The 27,564-nt window shown below is 42.3% G+C and overlaps 1 protein-coding gene across 47 annotated transcripts in view; it reads right to left on the bottom strand.

Annotated features, from left to right (window-relative positions):
* The window catches only part of Sgip1 (SH3GL interacting endocytic adaptor 1), a 197,938-nt gene that overhangs the window by 114,622 nt on the left and 55,752 nt on the right, over positions 1–27,564 (bottom strand).

Raw genomic sequence — 27,564 nt, 5'->3', positions numbered from 1 at the left:
CAGGTCATTTTTGATACAAGCCAGAACCCCTCATGATTTTTTTTTTGATATTTCTGATTTCCAAGGCTTACACTGCTGCCTGGAATGTGGGGGCTGTTTATTAAAAGTGGATGCCAGGAAGCAGGACGCGCTGCAGCCAGTGTTTTTGGAGTATACCAGCTCGTGACGGTCAGCTACACGTTTACCAGCTGCTCTCTATTTGCAGTCTTAACCAAAGGAATTATTCCAAGTTGATAGAACACGCCTTCTTTGGTCTGAATACTGTAGTTTGACATTTCAGTGATCAAAGGAAGTCCAAGAGAACTTTGTACTTGGTAAGTGCAAAGCCTGTTTACATGACATTCTGAGCTAAGCCACTGGGAAGAATCCCATGACAATCCAACAGCAGTGGGTCGTAAAAGTCTGGCGGGATCAAACAGCAAGTTTAAGTTCGGTATCTGGAAATTCATGTTGTGCACTGAAATGGAGAATCCTAACGGACGACAGAGACTAACGTCAAGGGCTAAACATGGCTTTTTGTTTGTTTGTTTTCGAGAGATAACTGTTTGACCTTTTGGTGACATAGAAGGAAATATTAAAGAAGACAGTCTCAGGATACATTTGATTCCAAAGGTCATGTTTGTGATGCCAGTGTTAATGGAACTGGGGAGCCTGGGGACCAGACTTTGAAGCAGGGGGATGACTTTTACTAAGCTGTCAGCACTGTACCCAGTGCTGTACTCCAGTGCTATACTGCTCCAGCAGCATGCTTTGCTGGAAGGAAAGTGGGAACATTGAGTCCAGACTTGGCTTCCATGTTGACCCTCACTGCTGTCAGGCATGGGCTGCTTAATCTCGCTGGGTCTCCATTTTCTCAGCTAATGATTATAAAGAGTTTTGTAAGTTTTTAACTTTTCACTGCAGTAAGAAAACTGTGTAGAACCTGAAGTATATTGAGTATCACTTTATGCATATTTCTCTTGCCTAGCTAGACTTATTGACGGCTGTAAAACAAGTCAGGTGTTCTAAATGACGACACAAGGGTAGCTAAACACACAATTTCACCACTGCCAGCAGCTTTATAGCTTTATTTCAATAGAAATAATAATAAAAATAACAGCAAACATTGAAAATAATAAACATTTTAAAAATCTTAAACTTGCCTTGGTTATAAACAGTCATGACCAATCAAAAGTTACTCTCAGTCTCTGGGTTTCACTCCCCCCCCCCCATTTAATTAATCTTTGAGAAACTTATCTCAAAGCCTAAGGTGGGAAATGTGGTAACAGATCTTATTTCTGCCAAAGAGCCTCTTCCACCCTGGATACAACAGGAAGGACCAGGGCTTACACAAAGCTTTTCCATTACCGTCCAGTTTGCTTTCTTTTGGGTTAATTTTTATTTGAATAAGGTTTGTTTCTTTTTCAAAAGGAGTATAGTTCAATTGAGTTTTCTGTTTATGCCTCAAAACCAGAGAATTTATCTATGCAAAGACAGAAACCAGGGTTGGGGATTTAGCTCAGTGGTAGAGTGCTTGCCTAGGAAGCGCAAGGCCCTGAGTTCGGTCCCCAGCTCCGAAAAAAAGAACCAAAAAAAAAAAAAAAAAAGACAGAAACCATTGCTGCCCATATGTGATAGGTTGGGGAGGGTTTGCAGGTGTCAAGATGAATCAGGGCACAGACACACGCTCATTTACTCTCTCATACTCATATATATGGCAGTCTCAGAATGGGAACTTCCCATCACTGGTGAGTATTATTTTCTATTTTAGTATTAGTATCTATTTTTCTAGTACTGGGCAGGGGCATGTGCTTCATTCAGTGTTTGCCATACAGACTGTGGAGCACCGGTGATCTCTATCTGAAGATCTCTCCACCTTCTTGCTCAGTGCTTGATGGAAAGGGGACCTGGGGAGCATCTATCATGTGACAGATTCTTCTAAAACTTGGAATTCTATTACCTATGACTTATATGAGACAAACCCTCAACACCCCCTCCCAGTAGACATCTGCCACTCTCGCACCTTCCTGTCTACTTTACCAGTAACAACTGCATGGTGTGTGGGAGTACAATGGGTTCTAATACGATTTCTTGAGAATAGAGTTTAAGATATTATAATTAAAATATAAAGGGAGCTCTTTGAGAGCATTAGAAGTGGAAATCTGTTTATTCCCCCAAACGGCAATATCTATTACTTGGGACCAAAACGCTCCCAAATGGTGGGAATCCATTTGTAGTATGGCCATATTGACAAGCAAGAAACAAGTGGCTCCTAGTTCATCAAAAGGCAGAGTACTCATGATACATAATTATTTGAAAATACTTGAAAACTCAAGTGTTTGAGTTCTGTATTCATGAAGAAACACAAACTCCCAGTAAAACACTTAATTTTCCAGCACAGCTAAACACTAGAGCATTTCTTAGCTCATAAGTACTTTCTAGTTGTGACCAAATGTGTGATGTCGTCAGCGGTGGCAGTCCCACGTGATCTTTCTTATGGACCCCCTCATAGCTCTTAAACTCAAACCCTTCAGTTTTGCTTCACTTTGGCAATCCAATCTGAAATCTGATTCTAGCTTTACCACCGAGTATCCATGTGATATTTAAGAAAAAAAATTTCTCAAGAGTAGAGTTTCTGTGACTGTAAAATATATACATCAAATATGACTACAGTATTAAACGAGTTATATTTGTGTATAGAGAGAACTGCCTGAGTAAAAGTCATCATTTATTTATGTAATTTTTAATCAAGGGTAAGAGAATAGTAAGCCACAGAGGTGCATGTCATGCAAAGGTGATGTATACAGTTCAGCCCCCAGCAAGGCCTCTTTCTCCATTAGACTGCAGAGGGGAGTTCCAGTTCCCCTTAGGAGCCATGTGGTGACGTCACATCCAGCACTTGCTGCTGGGAAAAACTATAAGGTTCCACAAATCCTGATGAACTACTCCATGATCACACGTGTTCCCGTGGAAAACCCCAAGTCACATTCCTCACCTTCCTGTCAGGAGATCCTGTGCCTGACTCTCTCCAAGTAAAATCTATAAAATGGATCTTCTCACATGGGTTGGCAACAAGGAGCAAATTATTCTTGCATGTAGCAAGCTTAGCGACACAAATAGCTCATCACAATCAATATTTTCTAGAAATCCAGTCTGAATGTAAAATGGAAAGTAGGATAAATCCTTTCCGGAATTAAAAACACCACACATCTGTAGTACAGTTTACTGAATCATTCCTCTAGAAAATGAAGGAAACAAATTTTTGTTCCTGTCCCAAGTGACAGTTTAAGAGAAATTTCATCTTGGAAATGGATTTTTCACCAGCTTCCAAGAAAGCACTAGACAGGGGAAATAGTGTGGCATGGTGTACAGAGCACCAGCATGAAGGTCAAGGTGTGGCTGGATCGGATGAGCAAAGCCAACGCCAGGGCAATTACAGCAAAAGGCCACACCTAGAAAACCAGGGGGAGTCTCCACTTGCTCAGCCCCTTGGACGGATCCTTGTTCCACATTAAACATGTTTCAACGAAAGGTAAGCAGAGTAACAAAAGTGGAGAGAAAGAACAATGTATCTGTCTTCTACGGAACTCTACACTGAATGGTTTTGTTTTAAGATAGTTTTTGTTTCTATTTCTAAGCTGAATGTATCTCATCACTTACCAGGTTTCTGGGAGAGCATGCCAAATCCCGACTTAGCTGGATAGCGTTATCCCAACAATGTGAACCACAATTCCAGTGATGCTAATACTTTTATGGTTGAACTTAGTCTCAGTATTTTGATTAAGTTTTCTAAATCAGACTCACACCAGGCCCTTTCTCTTAGGACAGATAATCTGCTCTTCACTCTTCTGTCCTTGTAAATCACCCTTTTCAGACCAGAAATGCAGCCCCAAATTAGAATGGTTCAGTGGGACAAATTAAACATCTGTAGGAATGGCAGCTGCCAGAGAGGAAGTGGTACATTTTGTGCTTTAGACAACCAAAGGTTTTGATGCCCCCTGTACCAGCCCACAGTGTTGCATCTGTGTCTCTAATCTCTGTGAATTACCTCATAAGTGTTCATTAATATTCTAAGATAATGGTTTTCAACCTTCCTACTGCTATGGCTCTTTAATATATAGTTCCTTGTGTTGTGATGACCCCAGCTATAACATTATTTTCATTGCTACTTCATTAACTGTAATTTTACTACTATTATGAATCATAATATAAATATCTGGTATGCAGGATATCTGAAATGCAACCCCTGTGAAAGGGTCATGTGGCCCCCCCAAGTGAGTCATGGCCTACAGGTTGAGAATCATTCTTCTAACCAATGGCAAATATAATAAGCACTCTTAAGTTGCTTTACATAGTTACAAAAATGACACTCCACCACTGAAGATTAAAGCTGGGTATGGTGTTATTCACTAACACTTTCTCTCGGGGAGCAGAGACAGGCAGATCTCCATCAGTTCTAGGCTAGCCTGGTGGCTGATGAGTCCCAGACCAGCCAAGGATATGCAGGGAGATCCTTCTCAAAAGACAAATTGAAAGAACAAAGAAAGAAAGATCAGGTCGTTATAGTTTGATTCTGGAGTGCATCAAAATTCATAGATGCCCAAGTGCTTTATATAAATTAGTATTATTAGCTTTAACTTACACCTTCCTAAATCATCTCTGGATTACTTATAGGACCCAGTACAATGTAAACATAATGTATATGTCATATTGTTTTCTTTTATATTATTTTGTTATTATATTGTTATATTTCATATATATTTTCCATATGTGGTTGATTGCCCCCCTAAGATATAGAACCTGTGGATATAATGGTATGCACATTGCCTTTTAGAAATAGTTATGGCTCGTGAACTCTAAAGAAATCCTTCTGTGAAATAAGGATGCTTTCTGTACAGTGTATGCTCAAAGGAAAACGTCTTTATGCAACACAGTACCATGTACAATCTGCACAACAAACACTTCAGAAACAGTAACATGAGTTACTATAAAAAGAATACATAGCCTTAAGCTAATACAAAATCACCGCATTCTTTTTAAGCATTAATTATCACCTTAAAAATCACAGCATCTAAGTTGTAGAAGAAATTTTCAAGGCCTGTGGGCTTGTGTGCTAAGCACTTATGTTCTTTTTGTCAAGTGGGGGAGGGAGGGGGGGGGAGAGAGAGAGAGAGAGAGAGAGAGAGAGAGAGAGAGAGAGAGAGAGAGAGAGAGAGAGAGAGAGAGAGAGAACAGCACCCATCCCAACCATACAGGAGCTGAACTGACTTCCTTTTTCCTGAGACTCTCAGACTCTCTCTCCTCCCAGTACTCCTGGCTCCATCTGCTATGTTTTGTTTTCTGGCTAATTATTACAGAGAAGGAAACTTAAGTTTATAAGGAAACAAAAGTATAGAAAGAACCGTCAGTGCTTGGAATGGCTGAAAAAAATAAATTGCTCTTTTTACAGAATGCTAACTTTTCAAACTGCCTTCTCTTGAAGCACTGGAGAGTTTGCAGAAGGGCCCCCTGGTGGCGAGAGGGTGTCACTGCAGGCCTCAAGCGGAGACTGGACTAGGCCTTGCAGTCTGGGCTAGGGAAAGAGGATGTCCTGTTTCCATCTCTGAGTTTCCAGTTTTTATTTTAGCAATAGAGACTGACTTTGGCCTCCTCATTTCCGCTTGTCATCAATGTCCATCTCAGACCCCTCAGCACGACGGTGTGCCCATACCACTCAACCAATTGCAAGGTGGGCTGGGTTTGGGGTGGTTCAGGGCTTCAGCAGGTTTTATTCATAAATAACAAACACAATGTGCTGGATAAAGCAGGGGGGAACTCCACACTGTGGTACCTCAGTCTCAGAGCTTCTCACTTGCGAAGAATACATGTTTGAAATATTAAGAAACTGATAAGGTGAGTTTATGGTTGGAGCAAATTCCAAACTCAAATGAGTTTTACCAGGGGTTTTGGAATATCTGTGAATTCTCTTCAGAAATGAATACAGTCAGAGTCCCGGAACAACGTACTATGGTTTAGACACAAGGCAGGACTCCAAACCTGTGTTCTTTTTTTTTTTTTTTTTTTTTCGGAGCTGAGGACCGAACCCAGGGCCTTGCACTTGCTAGGCAAGCGCTCTACCACTGAGCTAAATCCCCAACCCCTCAAACCTGTGTTCTTGATGGTGCCTATCTTGAGATTACAGGAAAGATGTGCTCATGAAAGTGGTCTCTCTATACTGCAACAGTCAAGGTTTTTCTCTGTGGAGCAGTGGATCTCAGTCTTTTTTGTCACACAAACTCTTGAGAATTTAATAAAAATATTAGTTCTGTCCTCAGCAAGTACAGGCATGAACGGATATTTGGCAACCTGTGCATATTAAGTCCGGGGAGTTCACAGGCCTCCTAAGTGCATCTGTGAGTATCACCCAAGTCCCTTATTCTACAGCGAGGCCTTATTTGCATTACTGTGTAACAAAACATAACAAGCTGTCTTGGCAGAGATGGCCCAGTTTCACCAAGCAGCTGGTGACTCATCAGACAATCACCAGTGACTTCATACCTTGAAGGAATCAGAGACCGAGTCAGGCTTCAAACGCAGTGTCTGTCCCTGGACCCATGAAGATGAGTGCTGTGAATTAGTCAACCATCAAGCGCTCCTGTCACGGCTCCCAAGGGAACCTTCCTAAGCTTTCCCTGGCTGGTTTAGTCATTCACAGTCCTGTTTCTATTACAAATAGCTACAATGATCTTGCTGGGCCTAAAGCTTTCAAACTGGAGTAGGAGGCGAAAAAGATAAAAATTCAATTATTGAAGTAAAGAGATAAAGAGCTTGCTTGGCCATAAGTAATTAAGGGGAAAAAAACCCCTACAGTTCTGATAGTGTGCTGTGCTGGAGCTTGGCAATCTCCCGGGCCTTATCTTTTCAACCCTGCAGTCAGTCCTGCAACATCGTCTGCATCTTACTTGTGGGAAGCTAAAGGGTCTGAGAGCCCACAGGGCTCACATAAAACCTAGAGCTTAACCCAGTCAGAGCCTGCCCCACACGTGACCCACGCATACAGCCACCCAATCAGACAAGATGGACGAAGCAAAGAAGTGCAGATCGACAGGAGCCGGATGTAGATCGCTCCTGAGAGACACAGCCAGAATACAGCAAATACAGAGGCGAATGCCAGCAGCAAACCACTGAACTGAGAATAGGACCCCCGTTGAAGGAATCAGAGAAAGAACTGGAAGAGCTTGAAGGGGCTCGAGACCCCAAAAGTACAACAATGCCAAGCAACCAGAGCTTCCAGGGACTAAGCCACTACCCAAAGACTATACATGGACTGATCCTGGACTCTGACCTCATAGGTAGCAATGAATATCCTAGTAAGAGCACCAATGGAAGGGGAGGCCCTGGGTCCTGCTAAGACTGAACCCCCAGTGAACTAGACTATGGGGGGAGGGCGGCAATGGGGGGAGGGTGGGGAGGGGAACACCCATAAGGAAGGGGAGGGGGGAGGGGGATGTTTGCCCGGAAACCGGGAAAGGGAATAACACTTGAAATGTATATAAGAAATACTCAAGTTAATAAAAAACAAAAAACAAAAAAACCTAGAGCTTAAAATGACAGCACGATTTAATCTGAATCTGACTCCAGTTTAGTGTTTTTCCTACTCTACCGTTACTTGTATATCTCAGGGGTAGGGGGTTGAGATCTTACTCTGTAGCCCAGGCTACCCTTGAACTCAGGCAAACTTGTCTCGGCCTCTCAAGTGCTGGGATTAGAGGCGTGTGCCACCAAGCCAGCCTCTAATACTTTAAAAGTGCTTTCCGAGAACAGGCTGGCATCTAACTCCTTAATTCCTGTATCTTGAAATTAATTGCATCTGCGAGAGGCCTCGAAGCATGTCCAGATGAAGAGATTTGCATTGAGGTGTGGGGGGGGAGAGAGTGACCTCTACCTTATAGAATAGTCAAATGGACTCCTATCCTGCTGTCACATGGGCTTGAGGCACAAAGTGATTGAAAGCAACCAGACACACTCTGACATACGCTGCCCTCTGCTAAAACACAGCTAACCGAGCCATGGAGATGGCAAGTGGTGTCAGCATCCAAATTCCATATCCTTCTCCTGTTGACTTTCAGTCACCAAATTAGCCTTGCCTGTGTTTCCTTTAGATGAAAATAGTGATGGTTACAAACTGTCCCAGCAAGAGTATCAGTCTGTGTTTGGATATCAAGGGGTTTGGATATCAAGGGCTGTATCGTCTAAGGGTTTCTGGGATATGCCAGGTCAAACAGTACATTTTTGTCACCTTTATTTACATTGATTGCTTCCCAATAAAGCCTTATCCTTTTAGACACAGCCTGGGGTAATGGAGGTGGTCAGTCTCCTTTGATTCAAGTAATCAGGTTAAAAACAAAGCCGAATTACAATTCTTTATGGAGATGCCTGGGGAATGTGGTATCTCTGATTTATTTTCTTACAACTCCCCAAGTCTAGCGGGCAAGGCAACTGCAAGGTTCAGGGTCCTGAGCTTAGGAACACTGCACACAGGGCTTGCGCTGGGGGAACTACCGATACAGAGCTATATACTGTAAGATGAGAATTTCTTCCTAAGTCACACACACAATGAACTGGATGATATATGTGGGAAAAACAATTGGCTATTTCTTATTAAATTACAAACAAGGAGACAGGGACAGGAGATGATACAGCAAAGTTCAGTAGAGAGTAGAAGTCAAGGGTTTCTTTGTGCCGCCGTAGTGATGAGGACTTCAGCCTGTAGGTTATTGGGAAGCAAATACAAACTTTTAGAGAAACATCTACCCAGTTAAATCTGTATTTAATAGGGACGATGGGTTAAAGAATGAAGATTGGGTTTTGGGATGGATCCTTAAAATCATCCAGTCAAGAATTAAGAATTCTTATGGACACCCTGAAATAAGATAGTGCTCCAAAATGGACAGAAAATGAGGAGGCTAAGTGATCATGTAGGAGACAGAGCAGAAAGATAACTCTATGTTGAGATGAGGGAGTGAGAAGAACTCAGAACCTAGCACAGTGGGAAGGGCTGGGTTGGCCAGACAAGACAGAGCTGTTTTAAATTGTACAAAGGGTGTACCCACCGTCTATGAAGTAGCTCACATGGTTACACAGTGATGATAATTTATGCACTGAATATTTATCCTATCATATAGTTTGTTCTTCCAATCATTCTATGCATCAGCATATTTTTGTTATGTCTTTGCATGGACAAAGTTCATGGCCGTGGTCAGGGTCATGTAACAGGCAGCTACAGAATGAAGGCTCAGACTCAGGTTAACTTAAATTCAGGAGTTCTTCTTTGACAATTTTTTTCACATACAGAATAGTTCACTTTGGCTATTTTGGGAAGTTCAAATGCTTTAACCCACACTTTCCACGTGGTTCTGCAGTACAGGAGTCTCATTGTCTAGGATGCTCACGATGGAAACATAGGCCACTCCTTCATTAATTATTTCACACTCAGTAGGCTTCTGGGGCCTAGTGGTTTCTTACATAGAATAATATGTTTCATCATGAGATACGGATCACAATGCTGGAAATAGACCCAAGGAAGGAGGTTGATGGTCTTAGTAACTTGGGTCAGCAGTAAAGCGTCCTCCTTTTCCCTCAGCACTGTGTCTTTTTGACTTGCATTTAGCTCAAAGTTATTTTCTAGGCACAGAATCTACCTACCTAACAGAGTACCAAGACGGTCAAGTAAAACAGCAGGTCGGAGGGGATTCACGCGCTGTTATACAGTGTTTCTCACTTGTATTGTGAGGTTATTACTCTATGGGCAGAACTGAGTAACAGGGAGGTGATGGAGAACTACAGTGTCCTCCAGACCTCTTCCACTCCCCACATCATCCTGTTCCAGGACTGATTTGGTGTTATTTAGATACTTGTCTATGAAAGACAACTGTGATGATCCTCGTTGCTCTATTTACTATTTAATTCGGTCTTCATTTCTAGATCTTTCCACAGATATATTTTGGCCCCAAAAGATTAGGCTTTCCTGCTCTAAAAATTTATATCGAGCTTCTTTTCTTTTTCCCTGTAGCCTTGTGTGGAGATTGAACCCACATGCTAGGCAAGCGCTCTACACTGGGCTGCTTGCTTAGCCCTAGACTAAGCTTTTAGTGAAGGCTCTTTTCAATAGGCATCCCAGCTCCAGCATAGTGTCTGTCACCCAGACGACTAGGTTTTTATGTTGTCCATGGACTTACACTCCAAAAGGTCTAGTACATATTGTGTAAGTGAATATTCTTACTTCAGTCCTCCAGTTTCAGTTTTAAATTTTCCTTGGAAAACCTTAAGCCATTTAACAATAGTGCAGCTTATTCTTAAGATAGAAATGCAACTCTTGTACAACATTAACCAAAGTGTCCAAACTCATTCTCATAAAAAGTATAGAATCTGATATACAAATTCTACAAAGATTGTAAATTATTATATTAAAACACGTACTATACAGTATTGAATAAAAATCTTGACAAGTAATACAAATGAACAGGTTGTTTTTGTTTTCCAAACAACCTGTAAAATCTTGTGATATGCTGTCTTGAAAGACAAAACCTTCTGTTTACTTCTGTCCTCCATAGATAAACACTTGACCAGATGCAAGTGTTGTCTAAGAAGGCTGATCTATTTAGCCTTCATCTGTTTCATCAACTGGGAGGTGAACTTGCTCGTGTCTCTTTCTGATGTAGATTTATAAAAGGGGAGATGTCAATATATACACAAAGGTCACTATTTTCTACAGGCAGCAACTAGAACCCAGTATGTTATTTCAGAGAGACCAGTAGCTCATGGCAGGTTTCATTTGGTCATGCTTCCCAAGCCTGGGTTCTAGAACTTTCCCAGCACTGTCATCTGTCTTTTCAGATACTCCATTGTTGTTGCTGTTATTACCATCATTAGTTGTTATTATATTATTATTATTATTATTATTATTATTATTATTATTATTATAGGCATTATTTTCCAGGTCAGTGAGGAGAACATGCCAAATGGGAGCTGACCACACATTCTGTCCCATGCTATATAGACCATGAGTGAAGCTCTTGAAGTTTCTATGCTCCCAGATCTCATCTCTAAGTGTTCATAGCTCTCGAGGTCAAGGCATTTCATATCAGAGAGCTTCTGATGGGGTTGCTTCATGACTCAAAGTGTCACTTACTCCTGTCATTGCTGTGGAAATACCTGACAGAAGCAACCTTAAGAGGAGGTGCTTACTTTGGTTCATGGTTTCAGGGGACTTCAATAAACCCATCAAGATAGAGAAGGCATGGCAGACAGAGCAGCTCAGTGTGAGCAGGAAGGTGTGTGCAGTGAAGTGGCTGTGCAAATCTTGGCTGACCAAGAAGTAGAGACTCTTGAATCAGTCACAGTCATGGCCGATTCTACCAAAGACTTGTCTTGGTTGACTCACTTCCACTAGCCAGGTGTCCATAACCACAGAAACGGCACCTTTAGCTGGGGACCTAGTGTTCAAATACACAAGCCTATGGGGCACATTTCAGACTCAATTCATAACACGTTGCTTTGGAAGTTGAGGTCTCCCGAATCAAGTCTATGACCTTGTTCTCTTTTAGTGTTTAAGCTTTGAGGCCTTTGAGATCTAATAGGACCACTAAGTCCCTCCAGAGAGTATTTCTGCTGCCAGAGAGCCTGTATGTCTAAAAGTCCAAGAGCAAAGTTCTAGTTTGTTTCTGCACACTATGCAGTCTCAGCTGGTGGTAGTCCTGCTAGTCCTAAGGAACACATTGTTCAACATATGAAGAAATTATTCAGATGTTCTGATCATGTTGTATCATGTATTTACAAGGAAATTGATCCATGTACCAACTTAGAAATGTTGCTTTATTCATTAATTTGTTCATTCACTTGAGTCTGTAAACCATAAGAGAGAAGCCACATATCCCCCAGTTAAGAAATGTAGAAGCCGAGGCCCTGGAGGTTAAATAATGTGCCCAGGTTTCAACACGAAGAAGTAAAACAGGACCTTTCTGTAGAGAGAGAATCTTATATACTCCATGGAAGCATCATCCATCAATAAAAGTTGGTGGCCTATTAGCTGAGGCAGGAAATAGAAGGTGGGAGTTTCAGTAGGGAGAGAGGAACTCTGGGATTGAGTCTGGCACAGGTAGAGATTCACCCCAAACTCTGAGGAGACAGATTCGTGAAGCTGAGGAGAGGTTACCAGCCATGTGGCACTCATAGAATAGAATAACCAGGTTAGTAAGTTATGAGCTAGTCAGGGAACAAGTCTTAGCTTATGGCCTAGGCATTTACTCATAAATGATAAGTCTTGCTGTTATTTCTGGAACTGGAGTATGGGTGGAAAACTTGCGGTTACATTTTCCTCTACACTATGTTTCCTCTGGAGAGTCAAGAAGACACCAAGCTGGGGTGATGATGGTATTCCAGGGGAAGCAGAAGACGGGGGAGCCATTTGCTGGGTTATCTGGGAAGATTCATCTTCCCAGGCCTACAGATGAGAACATGGCAAAGGTGAGCACACGTAGAGGCGCTCCCAGATTTCCTCCTAGCAAGCACAAGGCGAGAACGAACTGCACCATGGAAGCCATTATAATGTGAATAACATTTAAAACAGCCATGTATTAAATTCAGGTGGAATGGTGTCAGGTACTGACTCTCACCGTTCTATGAAATATGATTATTACTGACATTTTAGAGATCAGACAACAAAAGGTTAGAGAGTTTCAATGGCTCACTGGAAAGAAAAAGAAAAAAAAAAAAAAGGAATGGTCTGTGTGCTTCCGGACTCTAAATGCAATGCGTGTGTGGCCCTCGGGGTGAGACATCTGTAGAGAGATGTGCTTTCATGTGGCTTTACTGTTTATCCAGATCAAACACTGCTCCTCACACCCTATTATCTTGTGTGTTTCCCCTTAACACACACAGCATCAAAAGGAGCAGCCATTGAGCCAGCCATTAGAGAGCCTGTGGGGCTGGTTCAGAGTGTCCTTTAAAGGATGCTTTCAATGACATTTAAATTATTTGCACAGATTTACTCTGATATACAACCTCCAATAAGAGTCTACTGTCCACCAAGCCTAGTTATTCGATCATCCAGAGTGACAAGGTGACTGTCATTGGCATCTCTCCCACTGGAGTCTTTCCTGGTTTAGGTTTTGAACCTATTCCAGGCCAAATGATTTTTCTTTTCCCAAGTATGCAAACCCGACCATGTCATGCTCCTGCCTCAGAGTGGAACGTTCCATCTTTAAAAGGTGCGTCGCCTTTTCTAGCCTGGAAGGCACGTCCCACTGTGGCTTCTTCTCCTCTCCCCGGGCCACATGGTTACACCTTCACCCTCCATCCCTCCCAGCATACCTTTCCAGCTCCTGCCTTGCATTGACCCTTAGTGATTTCCCCCGGAAAAGGTCCTTAATGCTCAGGGTAAAGCTCAATCATCAGCCCTCCCCACTGAGCCACTGGGACCTTGCAGATGCCTGATTGTCAAGACACCACAAGAGGATAACTTCATCCATGTGATTGGAGGAGGGGGCCTCTCTGCTTGCTGCTCTCTGAGTCTCCTGTTTCTAACAGAACGGTTGACAATGCATATTCCATAAATATTGGAGGAACTCGTTAAAATTGTAGAAAGAAAGTGTCAATCTGAAGTACATTTTAGTCTAAATATGAGCCATAAGGGCAATTTAATAATCAATCTTTTTAAAAATTAAATTATGGCTCGACTTGAGATCTACACCATGAGAGAGATCCCACCTCTGGCCCTATTAATGATATTCTCCTATATTTACTGTCAGGAACCTAGCATAACTGTCCTCTGAGAGGCTTATCCCAGCAGCTGATACAGAGACCTATAGTCAAACATTTGGCTTGGGGACTCTGGTGGAAGAGGGGAAGGAAGGATTGAAGGAGCCAGAAGGGTGAAGGACAGCATAAGAAAACATAGAGTCAACTAACCTGGGCCCGACAGGGGCTCACACAGACTAAACCACCAACCAATGACCACACATAGGTCAAACTTAGACCCTCTACACTTAAGTTATAGATATGCAGCTTGGTCTTCATGTGGGACCCCTAACAACTGGAGCAAGGGCTGTCTCTGACTCTGTGGCCTGCCTTTGGATCCCTTTCCCCTAACTGGGCTGCCTTGTCTAGGCTCAATAGGAGAACATGCCCCTAGTCCTACAGCAATTCGATATGTCAAGAGGGTTGATATCCACAGGAGACCTCTCCTTCTCTGAGGAGAAAGGGAGGAGGATGGGGCAAGGGGAGGGAAGAGGGAAAGCTTCGATCAGGTTGTAGAGTAAATAAATAAGTTAATAAAAATGAGCCTAAAGGCACAAAGACTATTTAAGTCGAGGGCACGTGTTAAATGCCACCAAAAACACAGAGGGAAACTCAAGAAACCTGGGGAAAGCTGTGTATTAAACACTACTTCAAGGAAACCAAGAAGTTTTGGAAAGCTCTATCTGGGGTTTTGGACTTGAGGTTTTAATAGCACCCATCTCCCAGAAGGGTTAGAAGATGATTCAAGGATCATTTCCTTCTGTAAGATCTGAAAAGAAAATCCAGACTCTCTGCAGTGTTAAATTGGAGCTTGCTCCAGGTTGAAAATAGATCCCAAGTGTCCAATTCCCTGAGAGACAGGCTCAGCTATTTAGCTGCAGGAAACCGGAGAGGTTCTCCATGAGGCCTTGGGATCTCCTTGGTTGTGGGCCCCCAGAAGGTCCTTTAATACTGGTTTAGTGTCTGTTCATACCTAATGCACATTGTGACCATGCTGTCCCATGGAATCTCACACACTCAGAATCTGGAGGAAAGCTCGGAAGCCAGTTACACACTCCCCTGGTAAGGTACAGAGAGAAGGAAGTCATCCTTGTCTCTCCATGTCATGAATTCAGGCAAATGGTTTGGAGAAAGCATGGCTTCGCTGGAGGAGTGCTGGGAGGGCTATCAAGATGCTGGTATTTGCCTTAGTTATGACTCCTGACGCGCTGTGAGTTCTTAGGCTGTCACAAGCCAGTGGTGAGGGCTTGGATTAGTCACCAACCCCCTCTCTCTCCAAGTCTGTTTCTGAGAGGGTAAAATTAGGCTGGTTAGGGTGGGAGATGACTCAGTGGGGAGCATGCTTGCCTGCAAGCAAGAGGGTAAGAATTCAATTCTGAGTACCCACAAAAGAAAAAAGAAAGCCAGGTACAGCAGCCTGTGCCTGTGTTAGGGAAGGGGAGACCAGAAGATCCCGGAGTCTCCCCTGCCTGCCAGTCTAGCCCAAGACCCAGAAAGAGACCTTGTCTCAAAAATAGGGTGAAATCAGGTGATAGTGTCTCATGCCTTTAACCCTTAGCACTTGGGATGCAGAGCAGGTGGATCTGTTGTTTGAGTTCAAGGTCAGACTGTTCTACATATCAAGTTTTAGGCCAGCCAAGGCTTCCTAATGAGAATGTCTCAAACAACAACAGCAACAGCAACAACAACAACAACAAACAGAGCACGCGGATTCATGTCAGAGCACCTACAAGGCAGCTTACAGCCTGTAACTGCAGTCTCAGGGATCTGGTGTCATCATCATACATGCAAATAATGCTACCCAGACATACATGCAGGCAGAACACCCATATTTATAAAAATAGGTTTAAAGAGAGAGAGAGAGAGAGAGAGAGAGAGAGAGAGAGAGAGAGAGAGAGAGAGTGTGTGAGTGTATGGCTCCTGAGAACAACACCTGAGGTTGACCTCATACACATGTGTGAGGACACACACACACACACACACACACACACACACACACACACACTGATCATTCCCAGCTATGGGCTTTTCTTATAGGTAGGTAACGTGATTTAACTTAGCCATCCCAGAGCCCCGAATCTTAGTGATATTTACAGAAGATGGAAATTCCCAATTGTCAATCCCTGTCATTGAGCACTGAGACCCAAGTGACTTAATGAAATATATAGACCCACAATGACTTAGTACTTGATTGAAAAAAAAAGACACATGCAAGCAGAAAGACAAATAACTTCCTGCATTTGTGATTAAATACACCTAGTGAAGCAGGTCTGTGCTACTGAGATCTGCCCAGAGCTCTGACTCCTGCATTTCCCTCCCTGCTGACTCCTGTGGAATGTTTGCATCTCATCACAGTGTCCATTCAAAGCCCATAATGCTGGGATATGGGATAATCTAAGGGAACCTGGCATGGTCTATTATTAAAAGTATAAGCTCTTCAAGAACATTCAGTGTTGTGTTCACACTTTGGAAAGTCTGGCTTTTGAGCAGACCATAGTTAGGATAGGAACTCGGGGCTTATTTTCAGGTAAGTAAATTATTCTATTTTTTTCTTGTTCTTACTGATTTACTTATACTTTTCTGAATGTACGAAGAAAACTCATTTTAAAAAACCTAACATATCTTGGCCAGATGTGATGGGACTTGTCTTACATCCCAGCACTCGGGAGGCAGAGGCAGGAGGATCTCTGTGAATTTGAAGCTAGCCTGGTTTACAGAGTGAGTTTCAGAGTAGCCAGGGCTATACCTAGAAACCCTATCTTAAATACCCGACTCCCTTTTTCAGGTTGGAAGCCACCAGAGCCAGCAGCATTAGACACTGCTAAACCTCTGTACTTAGGTTGTCAGTACATACCTGCTCTTATACAAATAACAGAGCTTTAGACTTAGGCTGGCCCAAGAACTTGTGTGCCTCCACACTGGCTTTTTGTGCTGCTTTTCTAACTACGTCACTTTCCTTTTTTCTATTTCCCTTTTTCTTTTGTTCCTTCTTTTCTCCCTTTCCCTTCCCTCCCCTCCCCTCCTCTTCCCTTCCCTTCTCTTCCCCCCATTTCTTCTCCTCTTCCTTCTCCCCCCCATCTTATTCTAGCCTTACCCATGCTAGGTTTGTTGACCCCCTTCACTTCTTTATACTGGACGTTTCACCTAGGTCTTACCCATGCTGGGTTTGTGGGCCCCCTTCACTTCTTTATACTGGACATTGCACCTAGGTCTTACCCATGCTAGGCACGTGTTGTACTGCTGAACTACAGCTGTGGTCACTTTTACTTCTTGATCTATAAATAATTTAAAATCTGCCACAGCTTGCCAGCTACTTCCGGAACTCCGGGTTGTTTTTTTTTTCCCTTAGCAATAATATCATTAAATGAAAAACAACACCACACTGGAGAATATTTGTTTATAAAAGATAAGAGCATTTTAGCAAGTATGGAATAGGTTCCGACGAGGAAACCTAGGAGGAGATAAACTGTGGATGCGGAGACTTCTACATGACGGGGGGAGCTGGTAGAGTCTGCTAAGAAACCCCATTCTGGGGGCTGGAGAATTACAACACAAATGCAGAGCTCAGGGCTCCATCCTGCATCAGTGGCAACTTATTGATAATGGTGACCTTGCTAATATGCAGAGGGTGGTAAGAAGAATTCTGATGGAGCATTCATGCTCTCCAGAAAACCATACATCGTGATCAACTATTGACATCTGGTATCTGCACGCGGCTGGACGCTGATGGGCAGGACAGTTACCCCATGTTTGCCACATCTATGATGAAACACCCTTTTGTCCCATTTGCAAAGGGAAAATAAAGAGTCATAGCTCCTGTTTTTACTGACCTATTTTAGTTTCATATTAAAAATAGAAAAGAAAACAAATAACTAGAAACCAATTTTCTTCTGTGTGTTAAGTAAAGTTCTTTTGAGGTGACAGAATGCTGGAATAATAGGATTTTGCTACAGAATAGATGACCGGGGCCAGTTGAGGAGGTGAATATACAAAAGAAAATAAAGGTAATTTTAACAACATAGTCATTTAAAAGTTGAAAAGACCTGAGCAACATCTCCAAGTATTCTAAAGCAACAATCCTCTTTGAGACACAATGTTTGTAAAACACAGCTGCCTGTTGAGGATCTTTAAAAAGAATAGAGACCTCGAAAACTGCCTTCTAAATGCTCATGTTTGTACCTGTAGATTGGTTAGTGCTGTACCCCCCTCCCCCACTTCCTCAGAAAAGCTAGTCACTTCAGTGGGTCACAGTCAACACAGAAACTTACAGCATAAAAACTGACCAATGTGCCAAGACAGTGGGGGACACAGCCCTAAATGGGACATCTGTACCACCCCTCCTGGGCTCAGGGAACACAGTGGAAGAGGGTGTGAAAAGAATGGGAGACCTAAAGAATCTGGGGTGTGAGATGAAAAGCCCCCGGAGATGATATTACCACTGTGCTCACTAATTCACTGTGGTCGTCTGTACAACACCGAGATCAGGCCTGGGGATATTGCATCATGGATGGCAGAAGAGGCCATGAGGCTCCACCTCTTTTTGAGGGTCTATTTTCTGTCACTGACGTTTGAGGGAGGGCGAGTTCATTTTCTATAGTGGTATAGTCACTGAGAAGTTGCCAGTGCTCCAACAGATAACTTCTGATCCACACCAGGCAGGAAACTCAGTGTCCACAATCAAAGAGAAGGCACGGAAGGAGGAGGGAGATTTGGTGGAGGAAGACTCCAGAGGGAGGAGGGAGGGGTGGAAGGAGAGAACTTGGCTAAAACACATTATAACTCATTATATAAACACATGAAACTGTCTAACAATAAAAAGTAAGCGAAAGTCATTGAGAAAATGCTGTAGCAGAGACCTTACCTGCCCTTCCAACTCCTTTCTAGTAGCCCTGCCTTAGAACTGTAGCACAGAGTCACGGATAAAACCTTGGTGTTGTTATAGTCCACCCACTTAGTCAGATTTTTTTCTGTTTTGATGTATTTTTTTTTTATTTAAAAAATGTAAACAGAAGAAGACATGAGATTCCCCAAGAACTGGGATTAGACAGTTATGAACTGAACCCGGGTCCTTTGCAAACGCAGAAATTGCTTGCTCCTGCTTGGCCATCTCTCCAGCCTGTCTATATTTTTAAACTGTTTTACAGCATCTTCATGAACTCCAAGGTCCATTGTAAAACCTCTTGGGCTCCCTTAAATTACCGAACACACCTTTGTGCTTCCCTTACGCCAAAGCCTGGGGAGCTGCTGATCCTCCTTCCATTTCTAACGTTGTCATTTCAGAGGTACAAAAACAGGATTAACCCTTTAAGATTGTCCTTTGAGACAGAGCAGAACCTCAAGTGTCCCCACCTTATGGCTTTGAGACAGGTTTCTCACAGCTTGGTTAGGTTTGGCCCTTGGGAATTTGCCAGTCTCTACTCCTCAAAGGCTGAGGTCACTCAGGTGTGCAGGGTTTTATGCCATGGGTTCTTGAATTTGAACCGAGCTCCTCATGTTTACAGAGAAAATGCTCTTAAAGACTCATCTCTCTCACCCCAAGGTTGGCTTTGTCAAAAGAGTGTAATTCCCCTGAGTTCCGAGCAGAGTGTTTGTACCAGGAGCCCTCGTGCCATTACTCTGCACTCTCCCGTGCAGGACTTGCTTTACCAATCAGACTTATTGTAAACTATCTGAGGATGTTAAGGACGTCAGTCAATGGAAACGCCCAAAGCGCAAACTCTGTACACACACACCCTGAATGCAGAATGCAGGAATTTGCTCACATTATTTTCATCATTGGCCTTTCCTATTCTGTGATGCTCCAGAGGGCTTGAAAGTTATCCTTAAAATACCTTAGAGTGGTGAAGCAACACACCATGATGAGAACTAATGTGCTTTTAGCTAAAAGTAGGGTACAATGATGTCATCTTGGCCTGTTCCCAGGAGGGCGAATACATCTTGCTTCCAGTACAGATTAGAAATGACTGGCAGTGACTGCCCCAAGGGCAGTAATGGAGAAAATTTAGAGGGCGAGTTCAAGTTCAGTAGCATCAAAAACTAGTTGATCCCTTAAGTCTGCCACAAGTATCCACACCAGGTGTCTGTCATTAGTGGGGTTAACAGAGGTAAAGGAAGGCCAGATGGATGGGCAAAGTTAAGGATTGGCATGGGACAAAAAAGCCAAACCAAAAATAAAACAAGGTTTATAGAGAGAAGAGTGATTGATGTTTCTGAGCAAGAAACACCCAGTAAATGGACGGAAATGCATTGACTCAAGTTATCTGGGTAGTGGGACAGCGGGATCTAAGCCTGGAACCCCCAACTCTGTGTCAATACGGTCAGGATCAGTGAAGTGTCTCTTCTGATCTTTAGCCACCTTTGAGCTGCGAACCAGCTCCCCAGTCATACTAAGAAACCCAAGCGCAAAGAAACATGGTCCTGTTTTCACATAAACGAGTTGAGGAAGCCCAGCCATATTCACGACAGGTTTAATACACTGGAACAAGTTTCCCCAAAGGGCCCATGGAGAGTTAAAAAGAAATCATTACGAGAATTAAGATTTAGGGGCTTTAGATGGCTCTAATTTCTATCTTCCTCCACACAGATCTCGTTAAGTCACCCCACGGACGATTTTTGCTCTCACTTCTACATCTGATAGCTATGAATGAGTGTCACACTTCAGAACTCGCACTGCACTTTGAAAAAAGAAAGACACGTTTCCGTGATCAGAAAATCATAAACACAATGCTTTCCTTCCATGATGCAGGATCATGTGATATAAACCAGAATATCTGTCTTGTTCTTTGATATAATGTACTATCTTACATATGTTAATATTACATATATTACATATATATTACACATATTAATATTATAAGGTTACACATGAGTTAAAAGTTATGTCCACATACAACATGCACATGGACAGTTTTAGCAGTGTAATTCATACTGTCCCAAACTGTCTTCACAGGGCAGGCACAATGTCCTTATGTAGGTAAACAGATCAAGACTATGGGGCATCCAGACAGTATAGAAGAACAAATAAGAAAGCAAGCCATTCCAGGGACTAAGCCACTACCCAAAGACTATACATGGACTGACCCTGGGCTCCAATTGCACAGGTAGCCATGAATAGCTTAGTAGGGGCACCAGTGGAAGGGGAAGCCCTTGGTCCTGCCAAGACTGAACCCCCAGTGAACGTGATTGTTGGGGGGAGGGTGGTAATGGGGGAAGGATGGGGAGAGGAACACCCATATAGAAGGGGAGGGGGAGGAGTTAGGTAGATGTTGGCCTGGAAACCGGGAAAGGGAATAACATTTGAAATGTAAATAAGAAATACCCAATTTAATAAAGATGGAGAAAAAAAAGAAAGCAAGCTATGAAAAGATAAAGGAAACACCAGTGCATGTAACAAACTGAAAGAAGCCAGGCTGAAAAGGCCACACAACATACAATTACAGCCATAGGACATCCGAGGACTGGCCAACCATGGAAAATGCATAAAGATGGCAGACAAAAATGGGATGGAGGGTGGGGTGGGGGTGAGAACTATGTTTTTCAGGTAGTAAAACAATTCTTTATGTGTAAAATATTCATAATGTGTAAAAATATACATTAGTCAAAGCCCACAGATACATGAGACTAGTAAATCATAATGGAAATTACAGACTCCCAGAGGTGACACCAATTCAAATAGGCTCATCGGGGCTAATGAACCGTCTCTGATTTAGGAGGAAGCAAAAGACTTGGGCCCTTTTTGATCAGTTTTGCCCTGAAACAAAACCTTGAAACAAAAGCTGGACAGACAACACAAAAGCAGGGAGACTGTTAAAATGGGATGGAAGATTATCTGTTCCCCTTGCCTATCATGACAGCAGGTCTGTCTGCACCCAAAGAATCTTACCTATTTTTAGCCTAAATGATTATGAAAAAATTGTGTTAGCAAGCAAACCGATATTTCTTATAAAGGGAAAATGTAACCCTCTAGGGGAAGTATCTTGCTATCTTTCCCGACTTTGGTACCAAGTCCAGAACCTAGTGGGGATGTGAGGTGGGGGAAGGGACCCTTTTCCTGCCTGGAATCATGGAATCAAAGCTCAAGATTAGAGAAAAGTCACTAGACATATTAGATTTTGATTTTTCCTGAGTACACATAATTTTTTCCTGAAACATTTAGCACACACTCTCTCTCCCCAGTTTAGAAGCACTGTCTAGTGGCATTTGCAAAAACAAGACAATTAGATTACTGCCATTTGGACGGTAGATACAAAATATGCCTCACAGTGCAAAGAGTTCTGATATCCAAAACTCACATTATAAAGCCAATAATTCATATTTCTAATGTGTCCTCGACTCTTGCAGAGATTGATATAGGTATATTCTAACTGTTCCTTTAAAGTAAAGGGTGCACAATTTTTACCTTCAGACAAATCAGGGTTTTATTAGTTAGATCATTTTAGCATTTGCTTACTGTAACTAAAATTAGATCTTTTTAAAAAAATGATGTTTCAAGAATAAATAAGGGAAAATTGAGATCTTCCTGGAATTTCTTATCCATATCAGGCTCAATAACATTATTAAATTTTACACTGGATGCCACAGGGGCAGGGGATGCTAAACCCTTTTTGGCACACAGGGAACTTTTAATCTAGCCATGCCCATAAGAAACTTACAATCTTGATGAGACGATGCACACTCAGATGAAGCAAAGATGGACTACACAGCCTCATATCGTCATGTGGTAAACAGCACATCATGGTCTATAAATGCTGTAGAAACTGTATAAGATGTTGGGCAAGAGTTTAGTTCAGTTCGTGAGGCTCAAGTCAAACCTAAAGGATTGAATATGACATAGACATACAGGGGGGCAAGTGGAACCTTACAGCCAAGCTGGGTTTAAATGGCCAGACATCTCCACGATGTCTTTCAGTTAGAAAGTCTTTGCTGAAGCTGGAGATGTGGTTCACCAATTAAGAGCACTTGTACCCTTGCAGGGAACCTGAGTTTCACTCTCAGCATCCCTTAGGCATCTTGTAACTCCAGCTCCATGGGATATGAATCCCTTCTTGGGCATCTGCACACACATTGTATATGCTCACATAGACACAGATACATAGACATAAATAAAACCAAAACCTTTTGGTTTACAGAATACGGTCGAGGAATGTTATGAAATATCCTTATTTATTGAGCCCCAGGGAGTTGAGGGCGGCTGCACACGACACAAAGGATTCAGTATTTGTCAGGGTAATATTTACCATGGGCTTTGGGTTCCCACGCACTCATGTTTTCAAAGCTGGATGGTGAAGAAACATGGAGTCTTACCTCCAGTGCAGGAGCCCCCAGCCCTGGGAAATTCATGTCTTAGAATGGTGGAAAGTTTGGACTTGATTTAATAACTCTTTTCTTTTCTTGTCCAGTGTTTAAAGAATTTGTTTTGCTTAGTTTTAGCAAAAGAAGAAAAACTGGGGTTAAGGACAGAGGAGATGTCTGTGCCTAAATGATTTAAGAAGGGGGGGGGAAGTCTAAAATAAGCAGGCCTTAACCTCTGCAGCAAACATTCAAGATAGTTTGTTCACTTCCTCCCAGCCATGAGAAATTCCTGAGCCCTTCACTTCCTCTGAGCCCCAAATGCTGGAAAAAAAAAGTTCCCTCTTTGCTCTGGGTACTCTGGGAAAAAAAGAAGGTCAGCTTGCAGCATGGTTCAATGTGGGGTTTTCTGGAAGAGCAGCCAGTGCTCTTAACCCCTGAGCCATCTCTCCAGCCCCTCTTTCCTTGTTTTAAATATCACTGTCTTACCAAATTTAACGTATAAAATTTTAGAACTAAAAAGACAACATGTCTTCTGTATTTAAATCCCCTAAGGATTTATAATAAAATTTTGTTCAATCTATGAAAACACTCAACTAAGAATCTGATGCAACGATCTGCAAAGAATCAGGTACAAATTAAACATGAAGTCAATGGACCAGTAAATGCCAGAGACTGTGGAGGACTCCTGCAATACCGTGTCTCATGGATATGAAAGGGGCATTGTACCTATGAACTTACAGCAGCTGGGGTTGCCTACATAAAACCTACACAACGTCAAGCTGTCAATACCCCAACACTGATAGCAGAGGGGCTCAGGAAGTCTCACCTCTCACCATGGCATTTTAGTAGTTGAGGGCTGCTGAGCTCAGGGTGTCAATTTTCTTTAGATGCATGGTCCATCATAGACTGCCTATGTCCCAGTGAACGTTGCACATCCACATGCAAACAGGCAGCACTAACGGTTACACTCACTGGGTTACACAAAATTAAGTAGGAGACAAAATTGGGAGCAGGATGTGTGTGGAACTCTAGGGGCAGTTGGAAGGAGAGTAGAAATGGGAGGTGAATACAGTCTACAATCATCATACTCAAGTGTGAAATGATGAAAGAATATGTATTCAAGATTTTAATGGCAGCAAAAGTAAAGGAAACAGAAAAACTTGTGGAGGTAAACCACTCATGGGCCTGGACTAGTGTGCAAGCAATGTTAGCTTTAAAAAGTGAAAGTTGGGGTTGGGGATTTAGTTCAGTGGTAGAGCGCTTGCCTAGCAAGCGCAAGGCCCTGGGTTCGGTCCCCAGCTCCGAAAAAAAGAAAAGAAAAAAAAAAACCAGTCAATCATTATAAAAAGTAAAAGTTGTTTCTCTTTAGCTCGTTCTTTACTGTAAAAATTAAATTACAATGTGCAATTAGACTGAACACATCTTTACCTTGGAGGATTCATCCTCAAATATTGACAGATACTGTTCACTACCAAACCTGTCCTATTCTGAATGTGAAGTATCAGGGCCCCTCTCTCCTCAGCAGTTCAGTGACACAGAAGCGTGTCACATCTATCTATAGTTCCAATTTTAAGATTATATATATTTCCAATTTTAAGATATTATATATATGTATATATATTCATATATATACATATATATGTAGTGATAATACTAGACTTTCTAATAAAAATAAATGAGTGTTTGGAAGTAAACTTAGAGTGAAGAGGATCTAAATAACACCAGAGAATGACATCACCACAAATACTTTAGCAGATTTAATTTGCAGGTTCAAGGCTAATATGTAATTCAGATGAAGTGATGCAGCAATATTTCATCATTATTATTATTGTTTAAAGAAAAGAGACAAGAAGAAGAAGTACATGTTTTAGGCCTTCTTGGCAAAGGTTAAGTAAATTCTTCAGTGAGAGAAGATTCAGTGCTAAATATGAATGTTTACAAGGCTCCCTTTTCCTTTCTGCCCTCTCCCAGCTCTCCCTCTCCTTCAGCCCTTTGAAGTGGATTAACAAGGGAGCGATGGGTAGTAAGGGGTGGGGGAGCAGAACAGGAGAGCAGCTAGCTTTGGGCAGATGTGGCTAATTCCGCGGGACAGTTGTCTTACTGTAGAAGGAGGGCTCCCTGGAGCTTGATAAGATAAAATCCTACCGGCATTAGGAACCTTCTCGAACATTCATATAAATCTAGGAATGTAGGAATGCAGCTATTCAAGATGGAAGCAGACTCATTCTGGTCTGTTACGGGCGGACATATTCAACTTATCTAGAGCTGCAGAGGAAGTAATGTAGACAGGGCAGGGGATTGGTTAGAACAGGACTGATCTTGCCTACAAACACAGTAACTTCAATAAAAAATTTTGATGAAAGCTCAGTGGCAGTAAAGAATCAATGACCCACACAGCGAAAGAAGAGAAACAACCAAATCTGAAAAAGAGAGCCAAAAGACAGAGGGGAAACACGCGCATGACCATAAAGGATGCGTGAGCCTATACCAGAGAGCTCGCATCCGTGTCAGTGGGGTTGAGGGAGAAGAGAGAGGGAAGGTATGTTTGGAAAAGAACTCCCCATTCCCCAAATTTGATGAGAAATGAAATATCAATTCAGAAGCTGAGCTAATTACAGAGAGAAAATCCCCAAATCCACGATGATGATACCTATGTATTATAACTGAACTTCCAAAAGCTAATTATAAGGATCATTTATAAATAAATCCACGAAGCAACTAGAGATATATTACATCTTGGTTATGCAGGAAAATGGTTCTAAGTATAGCACATCTCTCGTCAGACATCATGGGAACCAGAGGAAAGTGGCAAGTACATGTTTAAGTCCTAAAACCAAATAAGCAACAACAAGGGCCTCTGTCAGCCCAGAATTCAGCACTCAGGGAAACTGTCATGCAGAAATAAAGAAAAACTAACTCCTTGCCCGAGGAAAGAAAATAGTAAGAGACTTCAACTAGTTTACTTCCTAAAGAAAAACTAAAAGTTTCCCAAGAATGGTAGAAGAGAAAACATGGAATTTCAGGAGGGAATAAAAGCCATAGCAGGCAAAAATATCAATACACACGCCAGGCTTCCCACCTTCTCCCAAGTTTTATAAATTACTTCTTACGATGTAGCAATACAGCTTACAATAATATGATAAAATAACACAATATAGCTTAGTAACACAATAGCTTATAACAACATCTTTGCAGTCTAAGTGCGTATCTACTCTTTTAAACTAGAAAGGATAAAAGGGCATAACAAAAATATAAAGTTTCCACAGTTCCCCCAAAGTGACAAAACAATGGCACCAGTAGTCACTGTGGTAAGTTATCCAGATAAACTATCTCCTGAAGAAACATATAAAGGGAAATATTTAAATGACATAGAATTCTAACAAAATGTTCAAGCATCATCCCGCAGGAACGTGGGAAAAAGAAGCCAGAAAACAACCAAAAATGGCATAGTTATACTTCAGCACATTGATAGTTTCATTAATGGTAAGTGGATTAAACATGCGTAATAAAACCAGAAATGGCCAGATGGTTAAAAATATGACCAATTTGAATGCCGCATACAAGAATGTAATTGTGTAGGTTGAAAATGGAAAGATGGGGAAACACGTTATGCAAATGGGAAGCAAAGGTGAGCAGGGGAGACTGTGGCGATGACACAAAGCTGGCATCTGGACAGGCGATTGCTCTGGGTACAGAGAAAGCTGTCATTACGAAAGGGCAATAGCAACCCAAAATGCATACACAGGAGAGCTGCAAAATGCATGAAGCAAATATTGATGAATTGGAAAGAAAGGAACAGCGAGGGACCAGCAACTGCTGGGACAGGTAGACAATCAGCAAAATTTCTTAGTAGGACTCTGGGAGATATTGGTAGGCTTGAGGGATCTCCACCATACAGTCTTTACTTCTTGGATACAGATAGGAAGCTTCAAGAGCCTTCTAACTCTATGGAACAGCATCACACACAAGGGGAGTTACTTCCTTTTATTATCTGTACTAACTGTTAGGAATTGGGGAAATGGAATTCGAAAATCTTACAGTGTAAGCAGAAGCAGACAGACATTTTGGCTAGGGGTCCAAATTAACAAAACTTTACACTGTAGACCTAGTCCACACAAAAGAAGCGTTATATCGTGTCACAAGCATAAAGTCTCAGGCTCCAGGAGGGAAGGTCTAAAAGATGCCGTACTGGGGGCAGTTAGGTGACCAGAGTCTCACTGATGCAGAGTTTGCTTGAAAACTGATGGAAGGTTACAGTAGGCAGTCAAGGGAAAGAAAGCAGAAGTAAACAAAGAAAAACACCGCCAAGAATTCAAGAGGCAACAGAGGAGAGGGCATGAGTGAAATGAACGATGAGAAAAGGCAGGCAGGCAGGCAGAATATAAACTCATCCTGTGATCAGCGTTAAAGGCATGGGTCAGACTCGGGGCCCAGAGAGCAGGAGGAATTGTGGGGATAGAGGAAAACACAGGAAACTGTGTTGGGAAGTAACTCAGGGAAGGTGTTTGGGCTCCGAGT

The sequence above is a fragment of the Rattus norvegicus genome, chromosome 5 (genome assembly GCF_021556685.1).
Source record: "Rattus norvegicus strain SHRSP/BbbUtx chromosome 5, alternate assembly SHRSP_T2T, whole genome shotgun sequence".
NCBI classification, from domain to species: domain Eukaryota; kingdom Metazoa; phylum Chordata; class Mammalia; order Rodentia; family Muridae; genus Rattus; species Rattus norvegicus.
This window is presented reverse-complemented; position numbering and strand designations above follow the sequence as displayed.